General features: G+C 42.7%; 1 protein-coding gene across 2 annotated transcripts in view; it reads left to right on the forward strand.

The window, feature by feature from the left end:
- The first annotated feature begins 5,695 nt into the window (after positions 1 to 5,695).
- Positions 5,696 to 9,109, forward strand: part of LOC128699651 (WD and tetratricopeptide repeats protein 1) — a 72,125-nt gene continuing 68,711 nt past the window's right edge. Inside the window, exon 1 of one of the 2 annotated variants that reach the window (XM_053792406.2) lies at positions 5,696 to 5,835. The gene's annotated coding sequence lies outside the window, so the exon portion shown is untranslated. Of the gene's footprint in view, positions 6,018 to 9,109 lie in introns of both variants that reach the window. The other variant, XM_053792404.2, reaches the window with a different exon arrangement.

Here is a 9,109-nt window from a genome sequence, read left to right on the forward strand (position 1 = left end):
CTTTAGCGCGCATTTTGTGCGCTATTACACCATGGTCACACTTGTCGAAGGCTTTTGCAAAGTCTGTATATATTACATCTGCATTCTTTTTGTCTTCTAGTGCATTTAGGACCTTGTCGTAGTGATCCAGTAGTTGAGACAGACAGGAGCGACCTGTTCTAAACCCATGTTGCCCTGGGTTGTGTAACTGATGGGTTTCTAGATGGGTGGTGATCTTGCTTCTTAGGACCCTTTCAAAGATTTTTATGATATGGGATGTTAGTGCTATTGGTCTGTAGTTCTTTGCTGTTGCTTTACTGCCCCCTTTGTGGAGTGGGGCTATGTCTGTTGTTTTTAGTAACTGAGGGACGACCCCCGTGTCCATGCTCCCTCTCCATAGGATGGAAAAGGCTCGTGATAGGGGCTTCTTGCAGTTCTTGATGAACACAGAGTTCCATGAGTCTGGCCCTGGGGCAGAGTGCATGGGTATGTCATTTATCGCCTGTTCGAAGTCATTTGGCGTCAGGATAACATCGGATAGGCTTGTGTTAATCAAATTTTGTGGCTCTCTCATAAAAAATTCATTTTGATCTTCGACTCTCAGTCTGGTTAGCGGCTTGCTAAAAACTGAGTCATATTGGGACTTGAGTAGCTCACTCATTTCCTTGTTGTCATCTGTGTAGGACCCATCTTGTTTAAGTAGGGGCCCAATACTGGACGTTGTTCTCGATTTTGATTTGGCATAGGAGAAGAAATACTTTGGGTTTCTTTCGATTTCATTTATGGCTTTTAGTTCTTCCCGCGATTCCTGACTCCTAAAGGATTCTTTTAGCTTAAGTTCGATGCTTGCTATTTCTCTGACCAGTGTCTCCCTGCGCATTTCAGATATATTGACCTCTTTTAGCCGCTCTGTTATTCTTTTCCGTCGCCTGTAAAGGGAGCGCCTGTCTCTTTCTATTTTACATCTACTCCTCCTTTTTCTTAGAGGAATAAGCCTTGTGCATACATCGAGTGCCACCGAGTTAATCTGTTCTAGGCATAAGTTTGGGTCTGTGTTGCTTAGTATATCTTCCCAGCTTATATCGGTTAGGACTTGGTTTACTTGGTCCCACTTTATGTTTTTGTTATTGAAGTTGAATTTGGTGAATGCTCCCTCGTGACTAGTCTCATTTTGTCGGTCTGGGGCTCCACGCATACATGTCTGAACCTCAATTATGTTGTGATCTGAGTATATTGTTTTTGATATGGTGACATTTCTTATCAGATCATCATTGTTAGTGAAGATGAGGTCTAGTGTATTCTCCAGTCTAGTAGGCTCTATTATTTGCTGGTTTAAATTGAATTTTGTGCAGAGATTTAAAAGCTCGTGTGAGTGTGAGTTTTCATCAGAGCTGCCTCCTGGTGTTATTACTGCAACAATATTATTTGCTATATTCCTCCATTTTAGGTGCCTTAAGTTGAAATCCCCCAGGAGCAAGATGTTGGGTGCAGGAGCTGGAAGATTTTCCAGACAGTGGTCAATTTTTAACAGCTGTTCCTGGAATTGCTGGGATGTTGCATCCGGAGGCTTGTAGACTACCACAATGACTAGGTTTTGGTTCTCGACCTTTACTGCTAAAACTTCCACTACGTCATTTGAGGCATTAAGCAGTTCTGTGCAAACAAGTGACTCTGCAATGTACAGGCCAACCCCCCCCTTTTGCCTGTTCACTCTGTCACATCTGTATAGGTTGTAACCTGGGATCCATATTTCGTTGTCCAAGTGATCCTTTATGTGGGTCTCAGTGAAAGCCGCGAACATTGCCTTTGCCTCTGCAAGCAGTCCACGGATGAAAGGTATTTTGTTGTTTGTTGCTGGCTTTAGACCCTGTATATTTGCAAAGAAGAATGTTATCGGACTGGTGGTATTGTTGGTACTGGGGGGGGATTTTTTTTTCCGGCATTAGTATCTGTATCTGTTGGTTTGGAGTGGAGGCCATCGACTGTGGTTCCACTCCAGGAATGACTGAATTTGGTGTACGATTTCTGCCATTTCCTGCCAGTTTTTTTTCCTTCCTGGCACTAAAAAACCTCTCCCTCTTGAGTGGCTGTGGCTACCCAGGTTTTCCCATGGCCTGGATGTTTTGTATCTTTTTGTCCCCTTTAGATGGTATGCCTGGCAATTTAAGTTATAGCACAGTCTTTCCTGTACTGAAGAGGTACACATTTCAGGGTGAAAAAGCTTACAGGAAGGGAGTTTGCATTTTCCTGTTGTCATATGGGCATGACATTTTCTAGGGTGGTCATAGTTGCATGTCCCATCTGTTTTTCCAGATTTCCCATGCCAGCATATACCAAGTGCATAGTATGTGCACAGGCTTGGTTTCCGTTTGCCTTGGGTTTCTGTGACTGTATTCCCTGTTGGTGCATGTTTCCCTGTCTTACTCCTATCCTCCCTAGCACCAACAATGGAGCTCCCACCAGTTGTTTTTGGTAATTTATCCTCACTATTGCTATTGGAGTCCTCTTGTTTGCTATTTCCTGCGGTATTTCTAGTTTGCAATATTGGTTTTATCTTATCTTTGACTACACTTGTTTCCCTACTATGGCTCCTGTCCTCTATGAGGTCATTTATATGTATTCCTTCCTGCGTATAATTCCCGACTACCTGGACAAAATCTCCAGCTTCACCATTACTGTCTCCCAGGACAGTATCTCCAGCTTCACTATTTCTGTCTCCCAGGACAGCACCTCCAGCTTCACCATTACTGTCTCCCAGGACAGCACTATCAGCCCCACATTTACTGACTACCAGGACATCACCTCCAGCCTTACAGTTTGTGACTACATGGCCAGTATCAAGGGCAGTACCATTCAGCCCAGACTTTTTATGTTCCCATCTGTTGTAGAAAGCTTCCAGGTTTTCTATGAAAGCAGCTTTGATGTTATCCTCTTTTAATACCCTTGTGATTTTAGTCCACAGATTTTCCTCATTTGGGCATATCTACAAGACATTTAGCCCCAGTTGAAATCCCTATTAGTGTGGAATCTCAAGATACACCAATAGATGTGAAAGATGCTTCGTTTTCTCCTGGAAAGCCCCTTGAGACTACCCCTATGGAAATAGAGGATTCTGCTCCAGCAGTTAATCAAACCCCGCTGGAAAATATCGAACCTGGTGAAGAGGCTCAAGGGCTACGAAGGTCGGGACGTGTACGTCGCCCACCTAACAGTTTGGGAGATTACTGTCTCTGATATTTTAGAAGGGGGAGATTGTAGTGATACTGGTCCTGTGGGGAGCAGCAGCAGGATAATACTGCACCACCTCTAGGGGCCCTTAACAACAACAACAGTTTGGTGTGTGTCATGGGCACCAACACATGGTGTGTGATTCTCTCTTACTTTATCCATTTATCAGCAATGCAGATTACATGGTGAGTTTAAATATGTGGCCTGTAGTTATAACTTTTCTCTTGACATATGCAAGACATCACCATCCCTTATAATAAATAAATAAATAAATAAATAAATACTAGTCATTATATGTTGTTGTTGTAGAAGTACTATGAAGATTCTATGTTCAATAAAGCCTAGAGATAAGGCCTGTGTTTCTATCACAACACTCCCTCTCTCAGAACCCATGGAGAGATGTTATCCGGCCCCATCGCCTTTGAGGTATCTAGCTCGCTTAGCAGCTTCTTCACTTCTTTCTCGATTGTATGTACTTTGTCCATCACTTGATGGTGTACCCCACCTCTCCGTCTTTCCGGAGTCCCTTCTGTTTCCTCTGTGAACACTTCTTTGAATCTCATGTTGAGCTCCTCACATACTTCGTGGTCGTTTATTGTGATCTCCCCTCCTTCGTTCCTCAGCCTGATTACCTGATTCTTGACTGTTGTTTTCTTCCTGATGTGGCTGTACAACAGCTTCGGATCAGATCTGACTTTCGCTGCTATGTCATTTTTGTATTGTCGTTGGGCCTCCCTTCTTATCTTTGCATATTCATTTCTGGCTCTACGACTGCTTTCCTTATTCCCCTGGGTTCTTTGCCTTTTATACTTTTTCCATCCTCTAGCATACTTGGTTTTGGCCTCCCTACACCTTTGGGTGAACCATTGGCTCATCCTGGCTTTCTCGTTATTTTTCACCCTTGGGTACAAACCTCTCCTCAGCTTCCTTGCATATTGTTGTCACATATTCCATCATTAAGTCCCCTGACGGCTTATGGGTCCCGTAAACCCACCTGTCTTAACTCCTGTGTTAAGGCCCGTGATAGCTCAGGGGTCCAGTAAACCTACCTGCCTTAACCCCTGTGTTAAAGCCTGTGACTGCTAAGGGGCCCAGTAAACCCACCTGTCTTAATCCGTGTTAAGGCCTGTGACGGCTCGGGGATCCAGAGTAAACACAAATGGCTTAACTCCTGTGTTAAGGCCCATGATACCTCATGGATCCAGTATACCCACCTGTTTTAATTCCCGGGTTAAGGCCCGTGACGGCTCAGGGTCTCCAGTAAGCCCACCTGGAAATGAAGGACCCCAGTGGAAATAAGTCACTGACTTTTTTGGGTTATCCTAGGTTCTCTACACATATGTTAAGATCCCAAGAAGTTGCAGTGTCTGACAGGTTTGTAGATGAATGGTTCAGAGAACCGACATGTTGAACATGTCGGTTCTCTGAACCATTCATCTACAAACCTGTCAGACACTGCAACTTCTTGGGATCTTAATACTTGGGAATTCTTCGCTTGCCTAATTCTTGGGCACGACCTACTTCAACATTGAACAAATGTTACACGACCTATGACTGCTGCACCTCTCCTGCCAACGGTTTATAAGCTCCTTCTCAGCACGTATGCCGTATTCTATTCAAGATTGATGGACTGACCACATCGACTCAAGGTTGAGGGACTGATTACCTCATTCTCCTCCTGTTCTTCAAGATTCTCCTTTGTATGGACTGATGAAGCCACTGTGTGGCGAAACGTTTCCTCAATAAAGATACCCAAGAGTTGCACATGTGTCTAATTTATCAACATGTCGGTTCTCTGAACCATTCATCTACAAACCTGTCAGACACTGCAACTTCTTGGGATCTTAATACTTGGGAATTCTTCGCTTGCCTAATTCTTGGGCACGACCTACTTCAACATTGAACAAATGTTACACGACCTATGACTGCTGCACCTCTCCTGCCAACGGTTTATAAGCTCCTTCTCAGCACGTATGCCGTATTCTATTCAAGATTGATGGACTGACCACATCGACTCAAGGTTGAGGGACTGATTACCTCATTCTCCTCCTGTTCTTCAAGATTCTCCTTTGTATGGACTGATGAAGCCACTGTGTGGCGAAACGTTTCCTCAATAAAGATACCCAAGAGTTGCACATGTGTCTAATTTATCACTTACTGACTGGTTGACTTACTGACTTATTCACTCACTCACGTTTACCTAAACCTGCACACTTTTTACTTTATTTAAACTTACTCAAAAAGATCCCAATGGAAATAAATCGCTGATTTTTTATATTAATCTAGATAATTTACACCATGTATGATACTTGTACTTATATATACCTATACCAAAATAAACTTACTGACCATGGGCCTTCTATATAGTACATATATCACTTACTAACCCTACTTACCGCAATGCAGAAAATTTAGGAAAGTTACCCTAGTAAGAGTCGACATTTTCTTCCATATGAGAGATATTCAGCGAGGTGGTGTGGAAGCGACTCTCAACCATTGAGTACTGCTGCCCTCTACCCCACGATTTTTCGGGTTTTATAATATATTTTCTTGGCTGAAACAGGCGGTTATCAACGTCGAGAGACATCCAGGATGAAGCAAAGCTGAGTGGAACTGTTAAATGTGGAGGTAAAGAGTGGTGAGAGTCGTGGTAGCCAGTCATGAAGACTCCCACCATCCACTTACACTATATATATATTTCCGCTATTAACCAGTCTTAATTACCTTTCAAACTCCTGAAATATATCGAAATTTTGCAGTCAAGTACTGTGATAACTATGAAACCCTAAAGGAAACCTAGGAACAACCTGGTGAGTTTTTCAATATTTTTTTTAAGGGGGATTTTTTTTTTATTCCCGTGTTGATTCTTGTCTATATGGAAAATTTGTGATGCAGTTTTTGAATAATGCATCTATAGTTTAAGGTTAAGAGCAAATTATTTGAGTTTTAAAACTGAAGTTTGATGTAGTTATTTCTTAACATATTGTGTTTTAAGTATTTGTTGGGTTTACATTTCCTGAAGACCCTTTTGGGTTTGGTGCTTATTTTGATTATATTATTGTTACATTTCTGGTTAGAATTTTATTCGAATTATTAATCTGAAGGGTTAATAATCTAAGATACCATAACATTGTATCAATCACATCTGCTAGAAAAATGACAGGATGGATAATGAGAACCTTCAAAACTAGGGAGGCCAAGCCCATGATGACACTCTTCAGGTCACTTGTTCTATCTAGGCTGGAATATTGCTGCACACTAACAGCACCTTTCAAGGCAGGTGAAATTGCTGACCTAGAAAATGTACAGAGAACCTTCACGGCGCGCATAACGGAGATAAAACACCTCAATTACTGGGAGCGCTTGAGGTTCCTAAACCTGTATTCCCTGGAACGCAGGTGGGAGAGATACATGATTATATACACCTGGAAAATCCTAGAGGGACTAGTACCGAACTTGCACACGAAAATCACTCACTACGAAAGCAAAAGACTTGGCAGATGATGCAACATCCCCCCCAATGAAAAGCAGGGGTGTCACTAGCACGTTAAGAGACCATACAATAAGTGTCAGGGGCCCGAGACTGTTCAACTGCCTCCCAGCATACATAAGGGGGATTACCAACAGACCCCTGGCAGTCTTCAAGCTGGCACTGGACAAGCACCTAAAGTCGGTTCCTGACCAGCCGGGCTGTGGCTCGTACGTTGGTTTGTGTGCAGCCAGCAGCAACAGCCTGGTTGATCAGGCTCTGATCCACCAGGAGGCCTGGTCACAGACCGGGCCGCAGGGGCGTTGACCCCCGGAACTCTCTCCAGGTAAACTCCAGGTAGCCAAGAAAGCCACTCTGGCTTATTGAGGTCTTTAATCCTTTTGCCCAGGATGCGGCTTACAACAGTCAACTAACACCCAGGTACCTACTTAACCTTGTGGTGGGTGAATAGGGGCAATAGCATCAGACTCTGGTCTTATAGATGTGAGCTGTAGGTGTTACTACTGGACTACAAGTTGCCGTGTTATAAATTGTGATGTAGCCAGGGAAAAAATATTTGAGAAGTTTGTGAGAGAGGTTTATACAGGTGCTAGAACAACAGTAGTGTGGTGGATCAGTTTTGTCAAAAGGAAATCCTTTTTATTATAAAAAATTAATATTCCACAAAATACGTGATAAAGGAATAACAGGAAAAGTTGGTAGGTGGATCTATAATTTCCTAACAAATAGAACACAAAGATCAGTAGTAAACAGAGTAAAGTCTGAGGCGGCTACGGTGAAAAGCTCTGTTCCACGAGCCACAGTACTCACTCGCATCCTATTTCTCATCCTCGTATCTGACATAGACAGGGATGTAAACCACAGCACTGTGTCTTCCTTTGCAGATGACACCTGAATTTGCATGACTCTCCTCCATTGAAGGCACTGCAAGACTCCAGGTGGACATCAACCAAATCCTTAAATGGGCCACAGAAAACATTATGACATTAAATGATGAGAAATTTCAATTACTCCGATATGGAAAATGTGAGGAAATTAAAACTACATTGGAGTGTAAAGCAAATTCCAACCACACATTAGAATGAAAAACTAACGTAAAAGACCTGGAAGTGATCATGTCACAGGATCTCGCCTTCAAGGACCATAACATTGTATCAATTGCATCTGCTAGAAAAATGACAGGATGGATAATGAGAACCTTCAAAACTAGGGATGCCAAGCCCATGATGACACTCTTTAGGTCACTTGTTCTATCCAGGCTGGAATATTGCTGCACACTAACAGCACCTTTCAAGGCAGGTGAAATTGCTGACCTAGAAAATGTACAGAGAACCTTCATGCCACACAGCTGTGATAAAACCCCTCAATTACTGGGAACGCTTGAAGTTCCTCAACCTGTACTCCCTAGAATGCAGGCGGGAGAGAGACATGATTATATACACTTGGGAAGTCCTAGAGGAATTAGTAGCAAATTTGCACATGAAAATCACTCCCTATGAAAGCAAAAGACTCGGCAGATGATGTAACATCCCCCCTCAATGAAAAGCAGGGGTGCCACTAGCACAATAAGTGTCAGGGGCCCAAGACTGTTCAACTGCCTCCCAGCATACATAAGGGGGCTTACCAATAGACCCCTGGCTGTCTTCAAGAAGGCACTGGACAGGCACCTAAAATCAGTACCTGAACATCCAGGCTATGGTTCGTACATCGGGTTGTGTGCAGCCAACAGTAACAGCCTGGTTGATCTGGCCCTGATGCACCATGAGGCCTGGTCACAGACCAGGCCATGGGGGCATTGACCCCAGAAATCTTCTTCAGGTATATTCCAGGTATACTAGAAACTTTTCACTGGGTTTTATTTGCTGCTAGTCAGTCAGATATCTCAGATATTTTCCTACTGGCAAAAATTTCTGTATATATTGAAATTTAATGAAACTATTAGCAAACACTGACCAAACCTAAACCAGAGATTTGTTGGGTAACTTGTAATTATATTTGGTTATAATTTAATACATGTATTACCAAAGCTGCTGCCTAGATAACTCACTGACATTAGTGATTTGAAAAGTTAATGACTTCCTCTTACACGGTGCAGATATCTTGCTCTGTCCTTAGTATGTGTGTGACGAATTTCACCTGTTTTTCTTTTTGGGATGCATGTCATTATTCTTTGCCTGGTGGGTACATATCTGGGTGCCAAACATTACTGTTAAAGATTTTTGAACAGTTGTAGAATTTTCTTCAGATTATTAACCTGGGTGGTTAGTAACTCAGAAAAGACAAAAACTAAGCAGTGTGGCTTATTTTTATTGGGATCCTTTTGTCCTCTTCTCCAAGATTTGACCCATAACAGGTGGTTAACACCTGGGAGCTTACTTATTGTTAGTTGAATAAAGACAGTGGTATAAGGTA

Source organism: Cherax quadricarinatus, chromosome 67, assembly GCF_038502225.1.
Source record: "Cherax quadricarinatus isolate ZL_2023a chromosome 67, ASM3850222v1, whole genome shotgun sequence".
Taxonomy (NCBI): Eukaryota; Metazoa; Arthropoda; class Malacostraca; order Decapoda; family Parastacidae; genus Cherax; species Cherax quadricarinatus.